The 15,077-nt window shown below is 38.0% G+C and overlaps 1 protein-coding gene across 13 annotated transcripts in view; it reads right to left on the bottom strand.

The window, feature by feature from the left end:
* Nucleotides 1-15,077, bottom strand: part of SLC16A7 (solute carrier family 16 member 7) — a 208,842-nt gene that overhangs the window by 109,410 nt on the left and 84,355 nt on the right. For 9 of the 13 annotated variants that reach the window (XM_049883739.1, XM_049883742.1, XM_049883740.1 and 6 more), the window contains one exon: nucleotides 13,395-13,431. The exons of 2 other annotated variants lie outside the window; for them this stretch is intronic. The gene's annotated coding sequence lies outside the window, so the exon portion shown is untranslated. Of the gene's footprint in view, nucleotides 1-2,262; nucleotides 2,306-13,394; nucleotides 13,432-14,324; nucleotides 14,411-15,077 lie in introns of those variants that run through there. 2 more of the 13 variants (XM_049883744.1, XM_049883749.1) reach the window with 2 other exon arrangements.

Raw genomic sequence — 15,077 nt, 5'->3', positions numbered from 1 at the left:
ACTGGGCCCCTGATGGCAGACCCCAACCACTTCAGCTGTGTGGCGGAGATGCAGTGGTTGATGTTTGACATTGTTTTGCCTATTAAACAAGGTCCTTACCTACCCACAGCAGGGGCCTAAGGACTGGTAGCTCCACTCAGGTCACTCAGCTACCCAAGACAGGGATCCAAGGATAACTAGTAGCTACCAGTCCCTACAACCAAAAACATTGGGTGCCCATTGTCCGTCTGCAGAACCCACTCACCTGTACGATCTAGGGATCAGGGACACATCTTCCTCATAGACAAGTGGGGAACAATTCTCAGACTACTGCCTTGTTCAGAGTGTGACCCCCTGCTACGACCAGATACCAGTACCTAAACGAATCATTCCTGCCCCCTAAGACTTTAGGACAGAGCATGTACCACACACTTGATGACCAGCTACCTGGACACCTGAGCTCAATTCATATAAGAAAAGTGAAAGGACTCCTAGACTGATACACCTGATAACAGATCTAACCATGTGGGGACAGGATGTCAGAGCTCTAAAGGTGAGAACAATCACACTAGCTCATTCAAGCAACCCATCTGGGCATATCAAAACAAAACAAAGCAAAAAACTATGACACAGTAAGCAAACATAAAATAAACAAATAAAATAACTTTCAGATGGCTCAGAGACAACAGTCAATATCAAGTCACATAAACAGACCATGATCACTTCAACAGGCTCTCAAAACAAAGAATCAAGTGATCTTCTAGATGGAAGTGCATACCTGGAATTACCAGGGGCAGAATACGAAAGATTAATATGCAGAACCCTTCAAGACATAAGGAGGAAATGAGGCAATATGCAGAAAGAGCCAAGGAACACACAGATAAAGCACTTGAAGAAATTCAAAAAATTATTCAGGACCATAATGAAAAATTTAATAAGCTGGAAAAATACACAGACAGACAGCAATCAGAAATTCAGACGATTAACAATAAAATTACAGAAGTAGACAACTCAATAAAAAGTCAGAGGACCAGAATTGAGCAAGTAGAAGGCAGAACTTCTAAACTTGAAGATAAATCACTTGGCACTAATATATTTGAAGAAAAATCAGATTAAAAAAATTAAAAAAAATGAAGAAACCTTAAGAATCATGTGGGACTCTATCTAGAGATATAACCTATGAGATGGGTGATATTACAGCAGATCCAACTGAAATTAAAAGAATATCAGGTTACTATGAAAAATCATACTGTAACAAATTTGAAAACCTAAAAGAAATGGAAGAATTCCTAGAAACACACTACCTATCTAAACTAACACAGAGGTAGAACAACTAAATAGACCCATAACAATAGAAGAGATAGAAAAGGTAATCAAAAACTCCCAACAAAATAAATCCCTGGCCCGGACAGCTTCAATGCAGAGTTCTACCAAACTTTCAGAGAAAAGTTAACACCACTACTACTAAAGCTATTTCAGAGCATAGAAAAGGACAAAATACTCCCAAACTCATTCTATGAAGCCAGCATACCCTTGATACTAAAAGCAGGTAAACACACCACAAAAAAAGAAAATTACAGGCCTATATCCCTCACAAAATTAGATGCAAACATCCTCAACAAAGTTCTAGCCCATAGAATTAAAAAACATACCAAAAAAATAATTCACCATGCCCTTCATACCAGGTATGCAAGGATGGTTCAACATTAGAAAAACAATGTAATCCATCACATAAATAAAACAAAAGACAAGAATCACTTTGATGCAGAAAAGGCATTTGACAAAGTTCAACACCCATTCATGATAAAAATTCTCAGCAAAATGGGAACAGAAGAAAAATTCAGCATAATAAAGGGTATTTATACAAAGCCAATAGCCAACATCTTCCTAAATGGAGAGAGCCTGAAAGCATTTCCCTTGAGATGGGGAACCAGACAAGGATGCCCTTTATTCCCGCTCTTATTCAACATTGTGTTGGAGGTCCTATCCAGAGCAATTAGGCTAGATAAAGAAATAAAGAGCATCCAGATTGGCAAAGAAGAAGTAAAATTATCTCTATGTGCAGATGACATGATCTTATACACAGAAAACCCTAAGGAATCCTCCAAAAAACTGCTGAAACTAATAGAAGTGTTCACCAGAGTATCGGGATACAAGATAAACATACAAAAATCAGCTGGATTCCTCTACACCAACAAAAAGAACATTGAAGAGGAAATCACCAAATCAAAACCATTTACAGTAGCCCCCAAGAAGATTAAAATACTTAGGAATAAATCTTACCAGAGATGTAAAGGTCTTATACAAAGAAAACTACGATACGTTTCTGCAAGAAACCAAAAGAGACCGACATAAGTGGAAAAACATACCTTGCTCATGGATAGGAAGACTTAACATTGTAAAAACGTGTATTCTACCAAAAGTCATCTATAAATACAATGCAATTCCGATTCATACGCCAAAGACATTTTTTTAGTGAGATGGAGAAACAAATCACCAACTTCATATGGAAAATAAAGAGGCCCTGGATAAGTAAAGCATTACTGAAAAAGAAGGACAAAGTGGGAGGCCTCACTCTACCTGATTTTGGAACGTATTATACCACCACAGTAGTCAAAACAGCCTGGTACTGGTACGACAACAGATACATAAACCAATGGAACAGAATTGAGAATCCAGACATAAATCCATCCACATATGAGCAGTTGATATTTGACAAAGGCCCCAAAGCAGTTAAATGGGGAAAGACAGTCTTTTTAAAAAATGGTGCTAGCAAAACTGGATATCCATCTGCAAAAAAATGAAACAAGACCAACACCTCACTCCATTCACAAAAATGAGCTCAAAATGGACCAAAGACCTAAATATAAAATCTAAAACAATAAAGATCATGGAAGAAAAAATAGGGACAACATTAGGAGCCCTAATACATGGCATAAACAGTGTGCAAAATATTACTAACAATGCAGAAGAAAAACTAGATAACTGCTAAAAGCCAGTGCCATCAAGTCGATTCGGACTCATAGCAACCCTATAGGACAGAGTAGAACTGCCCCGCAGAGTTTCCAAGGAGTGCCTAGCAGATTTGAACTGCCGACTAGTTCCTAAAAATCTAAAAAACTAGTTCCTAAAAAGATAATAACTGCTAGTTCCTAAAAATCAAACACCTATGCTCTTCCAAAGACTTCATCAAAAGAGTAAAAAGATTACCTACAGACTGGGAAAAAGTTTTTAGCTATGACATTTCTGATCAGTACCTGATCTCTAAAATCTACATGATACTGCAAAAGCTCAACTACAAAAAGACAAATAACCCTATTAAAAAATGGGCAAAGGATATGAACAGACATTTTATTAAAGAAGACTTTCAGGTAGCTAACAGATACATGAGGAAATGCTCACGATCATCAGCCATTGGAGAAATGCAAATCAAAACTACAATGGGATTTCATCTCACCCCAACAAGGCTGGCTAAATTAATCCAAAAAACACAAAACAATATATATTGGAGAGGTGGCTGTGGAGAGATTAGAAAACTTATACAGTGCTGGTGGGATTGTAAAATGGTACAACCACTTTGGAAATCGATTTGGCGCTTCCTTAAAAAGCTAGAAATAGAACTACCATACGATCTAGCAATCCCACTCCTTGGAATATATCCTAGAGAAATAAGAGCCTTTACACAAACAGATATATGCACACCCATCTTCACTGCAGCACTGTTTACAATAGTAAAAAGCTGGAAGCAACCAAGGTGCCCATCAACAGACGAATGGGTAAATAAATTATGGTATATTCACACAATGGAATACTATGCATTGATGACCAACAGTGAGCAATCTGTGAAATATTTCATAACATGGAGGAATCTGGAAGGCATTATTCTGAGTGAAATTAGTCAGTTGCAAAAGGACAGTTATTGTATAAGACCACTATTAAAAGAACTTGAGAAATAGTTTAAACAGAGAAGAAAATATTCTTTAATGGTTACAAGAGGGGGGAGGGAGGGAGGATGGGAGAGGAGGATTCACTAATTAGATAGTAGATAAGAACTACTTTAGGTGACGAGAAAGACAACACACAATACAGGCGAGGTCAGCACAGCTGGACTAAATCAAAAACAAAGAAGTTTCCTGAATAAACCGAATGCTTCAAAGGCCAGTGTAGCAGGGTTGGGGGTTTGGGGACCATGGTTTCAGGGGACATCTAAGTCAACTGGCATAATAAAATCTATTAAGAAAACATTCTACATCCCACTTTGGAGAGTGGCATCTGGAGTCTTAAACACTAGCAAGTGGCCGTCTAAGAGGCATCAATTGGTCTGAACCCACCTGGATCAAAGGAGAATGAAGAACACCAAGGACACAAGGTAATTACGAACCCAAGAGACAGAAAGGGCCACATAAACCAGGGATTACATCAGCCTGAGACCAGAAGAGCTAGATGGTACCCAGCTACAACCGATGACTGCCCTGACAGGGAACACAACAGAGAACCCCTGAGGTAGCAGGAGAACAGTGGGATGCAAATCTCAAATTCTTGTAAAAAGACCAGACTTAATGCTCTGACTGAGACTAGAAGGACCCCGGTGGTCATGGCCCCCAGACCTTCTGTTGGCCCAGGACAGGAACCACTCCCAAAGCCAACTCTTCAGACAGAGACTGGACTGGACAATGGGTTGGAGAGGGATGCTGGTGAGGGGTGAGCTTCTTGGAACAGGTAGACACTTGAGACTATGTTGGCATCTCCTCCCTGAAGGGGAGGTAAGAGGGTGGAGGGTGTTGGAGGCTGGCGAAATGGACATGAGAGGAGGGAGTGGAGGGAGGGAACGGGCTGTCTCATTGCGGGGAGAGCAATTGGGAGGGTGTAGCAAGGTGTATATAAGTTTTTGTGTGAGAGACTGACTTTGTAGACTTTCACTTGAAGCACAATAGAAATTAAAAAAAAAAAAAAAAGGCAAAGTGAACAATTGGGCCAAATTCTGCTGAAAAGGCAAGTAAAGTAAGTATTCAGAATTGATCATTCACTTTGGCAAGATGGATTTTTCTGGTAACCTTAACAAGAGCAGTTTAGTCAAGGACAGGAAAGAAAACCTATTGGTTGAACAAATAAGACAACAACTAGATTGAATGAATGAATGGCTAAACAGACACAAGTACCATAACGATGTTCACTGGTTTGTTCATATTGGAAAGGAGGTCAGTAATAACCATCTTAGAAACAGGATAATCTGTGCTTTTAGTATATCACAGAATTATAAAAATCAAAAGGAAGCCATGTGAAGATCCCTGAAAACTCCGAGTTGCTACCATTTATTATCCACCATGGGTAGTCACTATAGACCTTAGTTCAGTCTCTATGGAAGGCATTCTACCAAGCTTTTGCCTTGTTGCAAATCACTTTAAAAAACACCTCTCACTGAACACAACAGAGTCTCTGATGGAGCAGGAGAAAAGTGGGGTGCAGAACGCATATTCTAATAAAAAGACTAGACTTAATGGTCTGACTGAGACTGGAAGGATGCTGGAAGACATCACCCTTGGACTCTGTTAGCCCAAAACTAAAATCATTCCTGAGGGCAACTCTCCAGACAAAGATTAGACTGGACTGTAAGACATAAAATGATACTCATGAAGCGTGTGCTTCTTAGCTCAAGTAGATACGTAAGGCTAATGGGCAGCTCCTGTCTGGAGGCGAGATGAGAAAGCAGAAAGGGACAGAAGCTGGTTGAATGGATACAAGAAACCTAGGGTGGAAAGGGGGAGTGTGCTGTCACATTTTAGGGAGAGCAGCTAGGGTCACATAATAATGTGTGCATAAATTTTTGTATGAGAAATTAACTTGAGCTGTAAACTTTCACTTAAAGCATAATACAAAATAAGTAAAATCTTAAAAAAAAATATGTGAGGAATGTGTTTCGTAGTTCTATCACGTATACAAGACTAATGGGCACACCAGCTCAAAAGCAAAGATGGGAAGGCAGGAAGGGACAGGAAAACTGGATGAATGGAAACAGGGAGCCCAGGGTGGAAAAGGGGAGAGTGTTGACACATCTCAGGGTTGGCAGCCAATGTCACCAAACAATTTGTGTATTAACTGTTTAATGAGAAACTGACTTGCTCTGTAAACTTTGACCTAAATTAAAAAAAAAAAAAAACAAAAAAAACAGTGATTTCTTAGTTTTCTATTTTCCAGGAATTACACATTCAGTTAATGGCGACTGTGCCAAATTGTCTCTGATTGTATTTCAAGTATGTTTACTCTGGTTAAATACAGAAACGGTAATAAAAATCTAATAATTAATAAATAGATTTCATGAGTACTAGCTTTACTGTCAAAGAACAATTCAAATAAGTTCAGGAGCTACTAGACACTTGACATCAAAAAAAGTACAGCACTCATGTCATCATACTAAAAAACACACTGAAATTACACTTTAAAAAATGAAAGTTTAAAATAATTACTTTATCCAAAATACATGTCCTCAGTATAAATTTTTTAAATCCAATTAGTGAAAGATCATAGTAAAAATACTTAAAAGATGAGGTAAATTGTTTTTATCTAGACAGATAATAAATCAGACGCAAACTCTGTCAAACGTTAGTCACTGAGAACATCAATCTGTACAATGACTCTGCTGTCAACTTTGGATTTGAGACTTAATCATTTAGAGAACAAGAAAGCTATGAGTCATGTTTTTACCCAAGAGACACTTGGGTACATATATTCCTGCTGCTATCCTCATAAATTTCTTGACAATTTGCCTGAAGGTCAATTGGCAATAAAATAATACAAATTTTACGTTTTGAACAGATTACTTGAAGGTGGATTTAATGAATACTTAGCCTGCATTGTCATTTGGTCTCACATGTATGTCCAGTAGGAATCCCTGGTGGCATAGTGGTTAAGTGCTACGGCTGGTAACCAAGAGGTCGGCAGTTTGAATCCACCAGGCACTCCTTGGAAACTCCACTGGGCAGTTCTACTCTGTCCTATAGGGTCACTATGAGTCAGAATTGACTCGACAGCAGTGGCTTTGGTTTTTGTTTATTTTTTTAATATATCCATTGGGAAATACGAGATGGCCTGTAAAACTATTAAAACATATAATAGTCCTGAAGAACATTAATAAGACATTATATATAATGCTGTAAGCCCTGAATAGCATAAGAACATCTGATTTCACTTCATTTTTTTTTCTTTTAAGTTACTGTTTTTATTGTTTTATATCAAAAGAAGCATAATCCGGCCCTGGTGGAGCAGTGGTTAAAGTGCCTGTCTGCTAACAGAAAAGTTGGTGGTTCAAACCCACCAGCAGCTCTGAACCCACCAGCACCCCTGAGGGAGAAAGATGTGGCAGTCTGCTTCCAAAAAGACTACAGTCTTGGCAACCCTATGGGGCAGTTCTATTCTGTCCTATAGGGTCTCCATGAGTCTGGTGCAACTCAATGGCAACGGGTTTGGTTTTTGTGTATGTGTGTGTTCACCAAAATTTTATTAAAATATCATGCATCATGTTTATTCAAGGATTGAGAAGCAATTATGTTAGATTGGAAAATGGATCACAAATCATTCCCCTCCTAGTTGTTGTTGTTAGCTGCTGTTGAGTCAGACCCAAGTCACGGAGAAGCTGTGCACAACAGAACAGAATGCCACTTGGCCCTGTGTAATCCCTTAGACTGGTTGTGAATGAGACTGTTGTGATCCACAGAGTTTTCTTTGGCTGATTTTCGGAAGCAGATCATTAATCTTTTTTTCCTAGTCTCTCTTAGCCTGAGAAGTTCCCCTGAAACTTGTTCAGCATTACAGCAACACGCAAGCCTCCGCTGAGGGATTGTGACTACACGTGAGGTGCATCGGCTGGGAATCAAACCCCAGTATCCCGCATGAAAGGTGAGAATTCTACCGCTGAACCACCACTGCTCCATCCCTGGATCCACCTCTTAAATATTCTCCATTCACATGGACTCTGGGCTTGGCCATGTGACTTGCTGTGGCCAGTGGAACAACAATAAATATAACTCAAGTAGATACTTAAAAAGCACTTGATTATTTGAGACTGCTCTTTTGTGTGCCTTTGGACACCTTTGTCATCGCTACCCTAAAAACATGGAGCCCTGGTGGTGCAGTGGTTAACTGCTAGGCTGCTAACTAAAAAGGTTAGTGGTTCGAACCTACCATCCACTCTCTGAGAGAAGGAGGTGGCAGTCTGCATCCATAAAGATTTACTGCCTTGGAAACCCTATCCAGCAGCTCTACTCTATCCTATAGTGTCATTACGAGTCAGAATAGACTCGATGGCAGTGGGTTTACAGGACCCTGTAAAGAAACCCAAGCTAGCCTGCTAGATAATGACAAACATGTGGCCTAGTACCACCATCCCCTGCTAACCCAGGTAGGCTCAGTTATGAATAAGATGACCTGAAAGCTAGGCTTAGCCCTACCACTCTCTGAGACAAGTAGAACTGAGTCTGGCAGTATTTTAGAAGTCGGACCTTCTGGTGGGCATGGATTTGATCCTTCTTCTGTCTTATCCCACCCATTCTGATTTGGGATATCTGAATGTCACCTAAGTCACAGCCTTCCTAAGTGTGCCCCAATATGTGTAACACGGATTCTGTCTTGACTACTAGTTTCCACTCCAGTTCTCAATGGATTGGGGCCCTTACCTAAATTCTAGCATTTATTTATTTTTTTAAATTATGACTTAGATTCCTGTCTTATTTCTCTCAGCCTCCTCCTATTTACCATCTTTTCCATGTAACAGTCCTTACCCTAGTGAGCTGAGATCACTGGCTACGATTCTGGTTTGGCCTAAACAGATCTACAAGCAACAATTATACCACCACTATGCTAACAGTAAGTATCACTGCTATGCAGATTGCCATCACTCTCTCTACCTTACTGGACCATTCAGATATCAAAACTAGCTCATATGTGACCTAAGTGCACAGATCTCTTCATGACATTGTCTTGTGGATTACTGGTCACTGTAACAGTTTGCTGTTCAAAGTCTTGCCAGGCCAAGCTTCCTTCATACCATCATTTAATTTACAATTATTTACCACATAATTCCAATGTGGAAGGTGTCCAATGCGCTAAGACTAGGGGTCCAACTGAGGAACAGACACAGTACACGCCTTCACAGAGTATACAATCCCTAGGGAGATAACAAGTCAGGAAAAAAAGAAAATTCTGTAGTTAAGAATAGCTGATCTGTGGTAATAGCTGGTCTGTGGTAATAACTATTGTAGAACGAAATAAATTAAACCAGGCTGAGGATATCATAAATATATTTTGGTGGAGCCTTGAATGACAAGCGTGATTTAGTCAAGTGACAGGAAAAGAGAAGAATGATCCAACAAGAATATTTATATATATTCCTGGCAGAGAGATATCAAAAGACTTTACAGATAAAGTTGACTCCCCCATTCTGTCATACTGCAGCCCTGGTGGTACAGTGGTTAAGAGCTTGGCTGCTAACTAAAAGGTCAGCAGTTCAAACCCACCAGCCGCTCCTTGGAAAACTTATGAGGCAGCTCTAGTCTGTCCTATAAGGTCGTTATGAGTTGGAATCCATTTGAAGGCAACTGTTTTTTTTATTTCTGTCATACAAACAAGGAAGCCCCAGCAAACATCAGAGCAAAGTTCAGGAGAAACTGAATAGAGGAAAAAAAAAAAAAAATGCTGCTCACCACCACCTGGGACTATATATATATATATTTTTTTTTTACACTGGGTTCAAGGGGTCACAGGAAGAACTTTCCCACAATAAACTGAATGAAGCTAATCCATGGCTTAATGCCATGATTTCTACAGTTTCTACATCAGCGCAGGACATGGAGCAACAAGAACTCTTGCAGAACGCTTGGAGAACTATTTGATGACACTTGCATGTCTTAAATCAGCCATTTTCTCTCCTATGTGTGCATGCACATGCACGAGAAGACATGAGCAACAATGTATATAGCAACACAGCATACAAGAGTCAAAAAAAAGTTATAAAAATTTTAAATGGGCATCAATAGAAAAATGGACAATTAAAATATATATTTCCATAGACTGGATTGTACGAAAGTTAAAGTGAATGAGCTAAGGCTGTATATTTGACCCATATTATCTCAAACACAGCATTAAATGTATAAAGCACGTTGTTGCAAAAAGACTAAATCAGTATGATACCATTAAATGAGGCCTGATAATGTGTAAAGCTTTATAATATGCTGTATAAGGAACCACACATATATAGTGCTAGCATAAAACCATGAATGGGAATAATAAACCTCAAATTCAGCAAGACTGTTTTTATAGAGAAAAGGGAAAGGCAGAAGAGAAGCAATAGGTATGGTGAAGAGCATGGGTCTTCATCTGTATCAGTGAATGCTTAGTACTTCAATAACTAAGTAATATTTATATATTCAAAAATATATAGTACGTACTTACTACTATTCTAGATGCTGAAAATAAGCAAGAAACAACACAGGCAAATATCCTTACCACCATAGAGCTTACATCCTAGAAGATGAGTAAGCAGAAACAAGTAAGTAAATGCATGGTATTTTTTCACACGATGATAACTACTATAGAGAAAAATGTGGCAGGAAAGGCAGATATGGAAAGCTTGGGGTGGTGAGTGTGGTAGGATGGTACAATTATAAACGTGGCTGTCTGAGAAAGCTTCACTGAGACGATGACCTTTAAACAAATACTTGGAATAGTGACAGTGCAAGAGATACAGATGTCTGAAGGAAGAAGTTCTAGGTGAAAAGAAGAACACATGCAACAGCCCTGTGGCCACAGGAAGCCTGATTGTTCTAAGAAAAGCAAGCACAGTGTGTCCAGAGCACAGTAAGTAATGGGGAGAAAAGTAGTAGATGAGGTCAGAGAGGAAAAGCCAACAATGACAAAGTGCTAAGGTTGGTGAAAGCTGCCTAGAGGTGCTCTCTGTAATCTTCTACATGTTTATAATACCATCCAATACTAAAATATATTTTTTTTCATAAAAGAGAGGGAAGAAAACATAAAAGAATAAATCAGCTGATATAAATTCAAAAGATGGCAATCCTGTTAAAAAAAAATTGAAAAACATAAACTATAAAACCTAAGGAAGTTACCAGAAAAAGAGATCAAAGTAATAATTAAACTTTTGAAGATATGTTCAGCATCACACATAAGACAAATGAGAATTAAATCTACAATGATACCCCACTCTCAACATACCTGATGGGCAAAGATAAAAGTTTGGTAATGTAATGTGGGCAGGAATATTGGGAAAAATTATTAGTGGGACTAGATATTTTTCTGGAAAGCAATTTCTATTTAAACTACCTCTCAAAATAAAAAGAGCAATGCCACATCCAGGATATTTGTTGCAACATCATTTGTAAAAGCAAAAGATTGGAAACAACTTATACCAGTTCATTAACAAGAAGCTGGTTAAGTAATTCATCACACAATCATGCAAGGGAATATTAAACCAAACCCACTTCCATTGAGTCGATTTTGACTCATAGAGACCCTCTATAGGACAGGGTAGAACTGCCCCATAGGGCTTCCAAGGAGCAGCTGGTGGATTCGAACTGTCGACCTTTTGGTTAGCAGCTGTAGCTCTTAACCACTGCACCACTAGGGCTCCAGTGGAATACTGTGAAGCAATTAAAAAGAATGGGGCAGCTCTAGATTTATACTATGGAACAATCTCTAAGTTATATTACTAAATGAAAAAGCCAGGTATAGAAAACCAATATAATATCTTAATTTCTATATATACAACAACAACAACAAAAGTATATGTGTAGAATAAGTAGAGATTTATACAGAATAGCTCTAGAAAAACACACCCACTGGTAAAAATGGCTGTTTCTGGAGAAAGTAACAAGGTGATCGAGAAAGAAGAATGAGAGAAACACTTAATTTTCACAAATACCATTTTATACATTTTGAATTTTGCAAATGTGCATGAATTATTGACAAAGTATGGTTTTTAAAAAGTCATCCGAGAATTTACTAAAATTTTAAAATATATTTAAAGCAAAGTGGTAATAGTGTAATACTAGAGATCATCTAAGTACCTTCTCTGTAACAACAGATCAATTGGCAGCTACAAATCAGAATAGATTATTTAGCACTCAAAGAAATCAAATTCTGTACCTATGGTTAACAGGCGTCCTTTTCCTATAGCTGTGACAACTGATCAACTACAAATGCATTCTGCCATTTGATTTTTCCACTTATGAGAAATTATTTTGTTCTGAGGAGCCCTAGTGATGCACTGATTAAAGTGATCGGCTGCTAACCAAAAGGTTGGTGGTTCGAACCCACCAGCCCCTCCACAGGAAACAGATCTTTAAGAATCTGCTTCCATAAGGAGTCACAGCCTTAGAAACTCTATGGGGCAGGTCTGCTCTGTCCTATAGGATCATTATGAGTTGGAATTGACTAGAAGTTAATAAATTTTTTTTTTTTTTTTGGTTTATTTTGCTTTGAATGTCTTACTCTGTGATCTTAACTGAATTTTTTCTAACGCTGTCCAATTTTACTATGTTTTAGAAGAATCTCACTATGAATATTGATTTTTTCACACATTCTTTCTTCATATGATCAAAAATAAAATAAATACTTCTACACTTGTTTTCCATTACACTTAGGGAAAAATGAGCAAGAAAGTCAACTTTTTTTTTTTTTTTTTTGTCTGCTCCATTGTAACTGTTGTGGAGGAAACAGAGGGCACTTGTTATGGGTCATGCTGGCAGGCCCATGTCCTCTTACTAGGCCCCTTTATTCAGATTATTTTACAGTCACCTTCAGTATACTTTACTAGGAAGTTTGAAGCTCTTGACACTAACAACTATGAAGAACTTGTTCAAGCAAGGGAACCCTCACCCTTATTCCATGGGATTCTGATTAGTTCTAAGTGCTCGAATGAAGTTGTGCCAGAATTCTCATCCAGACACAGGGTATCACTTACGCTTGCTTCCAGCTGAGCAGAGACCAAGAAAGTCACTTCCATTATACTTTGTCCCTAATCATTGCAAGTACTGAGTACCTGAAGTTGTTACACTGGCCTAGTATCGCTGTTAATAAAGGTCATATGGAATGTGAGAGTCACAAGATAGATAACATGCTGCCACAAAGGGAAAGCCCTCAAATAGACAGCCAGGGAAAGCTGGTGAGAAATAATGGAACCATGCCACTGAGCGTCAAAATGAAAGATGTAGAGGTACACAGTAAAATGCAAAAAGCTACACAAATATCAGCTGTGATGCTAAAGCTTAGCTAGAAGAACTGTCTGATTGGTGGGGGATACAAAAGGTGCTTCTGAAACGTGTAGGCTTCTGAAACGTGTAGATCACACTGAAAATAAGCCATAGAAGGAATGCTGAGGAGGTGAAAGATAAAAAGAAGTACTGGCTTACCAGAAAGTTGTCAAATTCCCAGCCAACTATCTTTTATCTAAAATAAATAAATAAATAAATAAAAATACAAGAAGAAACACTTCATAGAAAAAAATCAAGCAATTCTCCATATCTTCTGTTAGACTACCAATGCTATTAACAATTAAAGCAGTATTACTCAATACGGTTTTATAGATTACAAGATAAAGTTTTACGTGAATTCACATGATACACTAAACAAGTATAATCCCATTGATAGCTCACTTAACTATTACAGGTTATATGATTTGCAATATAAGTTAACTGTAATACTGGGACATTTAGCTAGGTTTTCTGACACCTAGACTTTTTATAGCACTGCACACATTCAGATCTTGTTTCTCTCTTTTTTTTATTTACATAAATCTTTTCTCTCTATGTGTGTATGTTTGTGTGTGTGTGTGCTAATATCTACCTTGGGTAACTGCCAAAGAGCCTTGGCAAACTTTGCAGCAATTCATGAGGAATATCTGATAATGGGCTAAAGGAACAGAGACAACCTTTTTGCTTGTCCCTCAACTTGTATACTCTCATTAGGAAACTGAGAAATTGGTATGAAAATATCCAATGACCACAGTGAATGAGAACAGCGCCTAGATATTAATATGTACAAGTCAGGTTCTGAACATAACTATCTAATAGTAAAAGGGGAATTAAAGAGTCTCCTAAAAAATATAAGAAATATACATATCCAGCTTTTAAAAATTGTGATCTTACTTTGTTAGGGTCTCAAATGTCTTTTTTAATCATCATAAGGTAAACAATTGTCTTATCTTTAGATCTGCATATTGTTTTAAATTTTCAATTAATATGTTTCATGCTTATTTGCATGTTCAGATTTTACACATATTCTAAATTTCACTGACTAGTGAACCTTCAACAACCTGCATGTTTAACTCAAAAATTACGAACCTGTCAGTATGATTTTAGCATGCATCAAAATGACAGCTGGCAGTACACTCCTCTCTAACCTTGAGAAACTCCTGTTGTGAACAGAACTTTAAAAAAAACCTATGAAAATCCATATATAAACAAAAGGGATGGGTTATATAAATTATAATAAACTGATAAACAAGTGTTAGCAAGCCAATGGTGAAGCTGGGAAACACCATTACACCCCTAAACCTAACCACTGGTGCTGATCTAGCTATACCTCCAAGTGAAAATGTATTAAGGAACAAACTATTATTTCGCTTTTAGAAACAGCATTGCATATTGGCTAATAAATCATTAATTCTATTTGTTTCCCAGCAAGTAGAGACTCTAATTCTAATCCCATCCCTCCCAATAACTATTGTTACTTCCCCTCTCTGGACCCAATTCCTCATATGTAATATATGACATTATCTGAGGTTCTTTCAAGTTCCAAATATCAATTGTAAAACCATCAATCATAGCCCGACACCTAATTTCAGTTCGAGATATAAATGGGCAACTTCATTTTTTTTTTTCATATGGACTACAATAACGTGTAGCTTTTCATGCTTCATGTCTTTATCACCTGAGTCCGAATCCAATCAATACAAGTTTTCCTGGCCTTGGATACTTGCTGACTAAGACTAAAAATGTACAGACACTTTTTATAAATGGTGATTCTCCTTATAAATTAGTCCAGTTTGTGGCTCCAGTGATTTCGGCAATGTGTCTCCAGGTGTTGGGCACTCA

Source organism: Elephas maximus, chromosome 4 (assembly GCF_024166365.1).
Source record: "Elephas maximus indicus isolate mEleMax1 chromosome 4, mEleMax1 primary haplotype, whole genome shotgun sequence".
NCBI lineage: Eukaryota > Metazoa > Chordata > Mammalia > Proboscidea > Elephantidae > Elephas > Elephas maximus.
The sequence above is the reverse complement of the archived record's forward strand: the minus strand, read 5'-3'. Positions and strand labels throughout refer to the sequence as shown.